This window comes from Elephantulus edwardii, unplaced genomic scaffold, assembly GCF_000299155.1.
Source record: "Elephantulus edwardii isolate Elephantulus edwardi_28Jun2011 unplaced genomic scaffold, EleEdw1.0 scaffold00227, whole genome shotgun sequence".
In the NCBI taxonomy this organism is placed as follows: Eukaryota; Metazoa; Chordata; class Mammalia; order Macroscelidea; family Macroscelididae; genus Elephantulus; species Elephantulus edwardii.
In genome coordinates, this window is record NW_006399977.1 from 3,317,165 (window position 1) to 3,324,004 (window position 6,840).

The following is a 6,840-nucleotide window of genomic DNA, read 5'->3' on the forward strand; positions in this document are numbered from 1 at the left end:
CACTGACCACCCAATGCTGATGGCAAACGTCAGCTGGTACTAATTCTGAGATGTGACATGTTTTGATCTTTTGGGACACTGAATGCATGGCTCCTGAGTTGGAGCAATTCGAACCTTACAAAATCAATACCTTGACCAAGATGCTTATGTCCAAATGGAACAGGGGAACACTGCATGGTTTAAAATCGGGAGGTGTATGTGGCAGGGTTGTATCTTTTCTCCATTCCTATTCAATCTTTATGCTGAGCAAACCATTGCTGCACTTTATAAAGAAGAAAATGGCACCAAGAAAGGAAACCAACAATCTGTGTTATTCAGATGGCACAACCCTGCTTGCTGAAAGTGAGGAGGGCTTGAAAGGTTTGTTGCAGAAGATTGAAGACTACAGTCTTCAGTATGGATTATATCTCAATATCAAGAAAACAAAGGTCCTTATCACTGGGTCAATGGGCAACATCATGATAGATGGAGAAAGGATTAAAACTGTCAGTGATTTCGTCTTGCTTGGATCTACAATCAACACCCTTGGTACTAGCAGTCAGGAGACCAGAAGACTTGCTTTTATGATCTCTCTAAAATACTGAAGAGCAATGATGTCAGTATGAAGACTAAGGTGCTCCTAATTCAGGCCCTGATTTTATTCGATTGTTTGCTGTAGATCTGCGAACTGGGCAATGAGTAAGGATGAGAGAAGAAGAATTGATGTTTTTGAATTGTGATATTGGAGAGGACTATTGACTGTACCATGGACTGCCAAAAGAACAAAGAAATATGTCTTAGAAAGGATGCAGCCAGAGTGTTCTTGGTGGCAAGGGTGGTGAAGTTTCATCTCATACTTCAGACATGTTGCTAGGAGAGGCTATTCATTGGAAAAGGAATCATGCTTAGAAATGTGGAGGGTCAGCAAAAGAGAGGAAGACTCACAATGAGATGGATTGATAAGGTAACTGCAGCAATGGGTTCAAGCGCATCAGAGATAATCAGGATGGCACAGGATAGGACAATATTCAGATCTGTTGTTCAAAGGGTTGCTATGAGCTGTGTTTGACTTGACAACACTTAGCAACAACAACAACAACTACCACAGGATGAGGAAACCAAGACAGTGTCTTACCATTCTACCTATAGTTGAAGTCATAATCCAATGACAGACTACGTCATTCACAGAAGGTCCCAGCTAACTTCTCTTACTGCTTCCTCAAAGGAATTGTGTGGTTCAGCAAAGCCAGATCAACTCATGATCGACCCCCAAGTTTCTGTTTCATTTGTCTCAAATGTCTTCTCTACAATTAGGTAATTAGATTCTTGCTCATCCTGTCAGACTCAGTCTAGTTATATCACTCAAAGTCCTCAGATAGTGTACTGCCTACTTTGTACTTTGAATGCACTTTTACAACAGTAATTATCATGTTTGTAGTAATGATTTCCCATCCTTACCCTGTAAAGCCTACAGGGTCCTCCAGGGGAAAGTCAGTGTCAAATTCATCTTTTTAGTTTCTCCAGTGCCCTATTCTAAATAAATTTGGAGTTCTGAGAGGATACATAATTTGTCTTTTGAAACCCAGGTACTTGTGTTCATAACACATAGTGTGGGGGAAAAAAGTGGAAAACCTAATCCAGGAGGATCTCTCCAAGTGTTGAACCATCAGGTAAGAGATGCTGAAAATTTTCTCAGTAACAAATGAGCTTCTCTCTTACAACCTCCAAGCCAGTCTACTCTAGATGCAAAGACTAGCTGATAAATAAGGTTTTATGAGGTGTCAGAAGCCCCAGATATTATTTCTAACAGCTTGCCAAGGTGCCAGAAAACCCAGCATATAAATACTTGCCTTAAAGGTTTTTTTCTGTTAAAATCCTACCACTTGCTTCCCCTTCCCCAGGCAGTTCTTGGGGAAATTATCCTGGTTTGCATTTCTTAAGTTAATGTACTAATTATTTTTCCTAGATGATGTATTTATTCTGGAATATCTGAGTAAATTGTGATAGAGTTAAGTAAAAGTGGAGGTTGGGAATAAATAGAGCCCAGTAGTTAAATGCAAGTCTTATTGGAACCAAAATGCCTATGTCTGAATCCAATCCTTCTTTTAAATGATGGACCCTTGACCTAGTAATCATTTACCTTCTGTGTCTTCTTTTCTTTATCTAGATAGAAAAGAATGTTAACAAGAGGATCTATTTTAAGGAGCATTGGAGAATTAAATATAGCAACCATTCAAAACAATTACCTAGAATAGGTGAGCTCCATATGTATTCACTTCTCTCAGGGTTTCTCATTAGGAGCCCTGGTGGCTTAGTGATAAGGAGACAAACTGCCAATTCAAAAGCAAGCAGTTCAAATCTACCAGCTCCTTTTCATGAGAAATATGGGCAATCCCCTTCTCTGCAGTTCCCTGCCTCTGAAAACCTGCTGGATTATCAGCTATGAGTCACTTCCAACTCAACAGCACACAACAGTAATCTGCCATTACTAACAGGGTATCACATGAATTTTAGCTCTGAAAGGCACTACTTCCCTTATACTAGTTCCCTTATACCAGCGATCTCCTTCCTCAATTCATTGCTAAAGAATACAAAGTTCTCTGGGGATATTCTTTAATTGTCAATGATTGCATCTTGTTTGGACCTACAGTCAACATTCTTGGAACTAGCAGTCAAGAAATCAAAAGATTTTTAGCATTAGGGAAAAATTCACCTAGGTGCTAAGCAAAAATGGTGCTAGTTTAAAGACTAAGGTGTGCCTGCTTTTTCTGGTCTTTTCAACTGCTTTCTATGCATCTGAAAATAGGATAATCAATAAGGATGACAGAAGAAGAATGAGCATCTTTGAGTGGTGATGTTGGTGAAAAGAGTACTGATTTTCCATGGAGTGTCAAAACAAACAAATATATCTTGATAAAATGTAACCAGAGTGTTCCTTAGAGGCAAAGATGAAATTTCATCTCATAGTTTCAGCATGTTGTTAGGCAGAGCCAGGCCTTAGAAAAGAACATCATGGATACATTGGATAGATGGAGGGTCAGCGATAGAGAGGAAGACTCCTGGCTGGATGATTTGACCCAGTGACTGTAACAATGGGCTCGAATATACCATAGATGATAAGGATGGCCAGTTAGGGTAAGGCTTGAAGCCGACGTCCACAGGGTCAACTTGATGCCAACTAAAAACAGCAATGCAAGCTAGAAGATTGCACAGCTAACATGGCTTTCTCAACACGAAGGACTCCTTGATAATGAATACCACTATTACAGAAAGCCAGAGAAAAGTATACATACTGATAGACTCTTCTTGGATGGTTACTAGGGATGAGACGGGAGGGACAGGACAGTGAAAAGTATTAAATAGGTCACAGACACTTTACTAAGATGGATGTAAGGAAAGACAGTATATAATATGTGGATGGTCAGACATAATATAATAAGGTATATAGTAAGGGTGTTTGTAGTTTATGCTGTAAAACAAAATGCATGAATGATTGAATGAAAAACTAATATGCTTTATATACGTCCACTCAAATCACAATAAACCAATGTTTTAAGAAAGAGTTTGTGGGAGACCAAGAGAAAACTGAAGAGTAAGCTGTAATCTCTCTCCTTTCTGGGAATAATGGAGCTCAGGCCCTTTCGAGTTTTTCCCTAGAGCCAATTCTACGTCCTCTCTCTCCAGTGGGTTTGTCTGTCTGAGGACAGGCCACCCTACCCAGGCGCACGCGCGAGCATACACGTGCGCATGCTGACTTGCTTGCGATTGGGCGTACCCTCTAAGTTTGGCACAGCGCAGCAACTCGCTGTCCCACTGGGAGGACGAGTCAACAGTGAAATTGATGGGAAAAGTGACAGCATCGGGGCCGAGGCACCCTCCTCGCCAGCCTCCCACGCGGCGCTGGGTGGGCCGCAGCCCTCTGGGTGCCGCCCGGGACTGGGCCTCCCTGGCCGCGCGCCCCCAACGCCCAGGGCCCCGAGCCGCCCAAGACCTAAGCGCGGGCGGCCACGGCGCACTTTTCAGGAACGCGGCGGCCCCGCGATGGCCGGGCCGGCTCCCAGGGCCGTGGCTGCTGCGGCTGCTGCTGCTGCTTCTGCCCCTAGAGACTGGATGACGAAGTCTTGAACGACTTTCACCAAATATGGGCCGGGGCTGGACACGTCCTGCTCCTCGCACCGCCTAGAAAACTCTGTCCTAGCAACCGCAGCCACTGCGGAAACGCGGGCCGGGCGGCGGGCAGGGACAACGGGCCGCCAGGCGCTTCCTGGGAGCTCGGGCCCGCGCCCTCTCGCCACGTGGACCCCGCTCGGTCAGCACTTGGGCTCCGGGGACTCCCTAAACTTTCTCCTGTGCGTCTGCCACCCACTTCCCTCTGCCGCCGCTAGAGTCTCCGCCAGCCTCTGGCTTTCCCTGCAATCATGCTCTAAGGAGAGGAGAGGAGAGATGGTCTGGCCTGTGCAGTTAACATAAATTGTTCTATTCGTTGATCTGACTATTATAAAGAGATCTGTGAGATTTAGTACCACACGCACGTGCACTCTTTCACACATCCATCTAGGCACTTCTGTCATCAAAAGCAGTGTGATTACACGAAAAGCAGATTCCAACAAACAGATGCCGCATCACCTAGAAATTTGCTCGAAATGTTACTAACCAGAAAGTCAGGGGTGCAGTCTAGCACCTTGGCTTTTAACCCACACTCCGGGTAATTCTGATGCACACTCCAGTTTGAGAGCCATTAGTCTAGGGCCGGAAAACCGGAATTGAGAGGCTTAGGGATGTTATTTCCAGTTGTGGCCAGACAGTGGACCCTTCTTTTGGTGACCTGGCAGAGTGTGTGAGAGACGTTCCCACCTCTCAGCTCTCAGTCCAGACCTAAAGGAAGACAAGCAGTCCCTTACAGTCCAAGCAAACAAGGCGGCCCGTTATTCCCTCCAACAGTATGGAGAAGGAGGGGGAAGGGCAAAAGAACCATGCAGAATAAGCACCAGAAGCAACACTTACCCATAAACATTTGCACATTGCCTCTCCAATCTGTCAGCGTGAACTTATTGCAGCTCTCAGCAGAGGAGGCGAGAAGAGAGTCTTGGACGTCTGAGATTTCTAGACTGTCTCTAAGCAGGATGTGAGGAACCTCTGTTCTTTCTTGATTTGGTCGTTTACTCGCAGCGGACCAAGACAATGTATATGGAAAGCCTGTGCACATAGGTTCCTTCCGTTTCTCCGGCTTTCCCACCTCCTGGCCCTTTTGCTCCAGTTCTCCCTTACTCCTTTCCCCACCCCACCCCCTTTTCTTTGCAAGGGCAACTGAAGGTAAGATTCTCATAAATTTCTCTTCCGAGACAAACCCATCTTCCAAGATTCCGCAACTGGAGTCAGGAAATAAACCCACACACCCTTACTAGAAAACTTTAATCTTTTAAGGGAGTCTCTGTAATGGCGAGTGTTTGAATGCTGTGCAGCTGACTGAGTCCCTCTGCTGCTCCCCCTCAACCCCCAATAAAGAAATAAGCTATATACGGCCAGTTGGATCATCCACTATAATTTTATTTTAAATCAAGATAGACAGATTGCGTGAAAAACAAGGAATTCCAACGAATTTCCTGCTCTGGGAACAGAAGTTAAATCTATATTTAACAACATTTTAAGCTGTCAAGAATGTTTTGTGGTTGGATAACAGAGGCAGAAAAATGTTAAAAACGCAGGCTACTGCTATACCCAAATATGGAAATATTGTTACGTCTGGTGTCTGATTCACCATCTGGAAATACTTACAACCATGAAGTCAAATAGAAAAGACGCCACAACAGAAGCCAAGAACTCTCCTCTCCATTCTCTCTTCACCACCTCCTCCCACAGAATTGCTCCCACTCTCACTAACCCCTCCCTTTTCATTAAGAAGGAAATAGTGATGAAACTCTAAGGAGAGAGTGTTTGTCTAAATAATAATAACTGGAAAATTGACCAGGGTCTGATACAGGGCCCAGACTTTCCCTTCTTTATTTGCACAACACCTGACAGTCCACAGTCCTGAAAAGTCCTCTATCCAAACCCTGGGAACTGAGCCTTTCAGATCCTAGTCCTTCCTCTTGGAAGGAGGGTGCACTTTTGAATGGATGAAACTTAACCCTTCCCTAACTTCTCATCGTGTTTGTCAGTCACTCACAGAACAGTTAGCAAAAAAGGCCTTAATACTCAAGACCACTAAATTATGAAGACTGAGCAGATTTATACATTAAAGATACGTAATTCTCCTGAAGTATATGAAAAGGGTATCTGGAATAATTGTGTACTTTTTATTGAAATTATGCAAAACACTGTTTTTGGCATTTTAAAATACCTGTGCAAAGTATCACACTAATGACATGGATGATGTTCAAGAAAATTGACTGGGAGGAGTCTTCTGAATATGTTGGTGGTAGAATAAGACACTGAAATTCTGTCCCAGATCTCTTATCTTTCTGGGCTCAGAGAGAAGACTATTAAAATTCACTTGAAATAGGAGTCTTCCAAGTGGTCCAAATGAAAAGAGTAAAATCCAGCAATGTGTTTAAGCTTTGGACACAGTGGAGCTGAGATCTGATTTGGGCTTGCAGTGTATAGAGGTGGTTAACCTCCAAGTAACTCCATGGTGTGGTGCCCTCTTTTTCCGACTGGATGCTTAGTTAGCATTGCTTCTTGCCCAGGAGGCAGGGCGCAAGGGTTTACCCAGCCTCTAGCATCTGCGAGGAAGTACCAATCAGCCTCCCGGAGAGCTCCCAACATTCATTTCCTTTCCGACTTCCAACCCAGGCAGTGGGCTGGAACTAACGTGGAAACTTCCAAAAACAAACAAGTACAACCTACCGAAAAGAGGAAGGG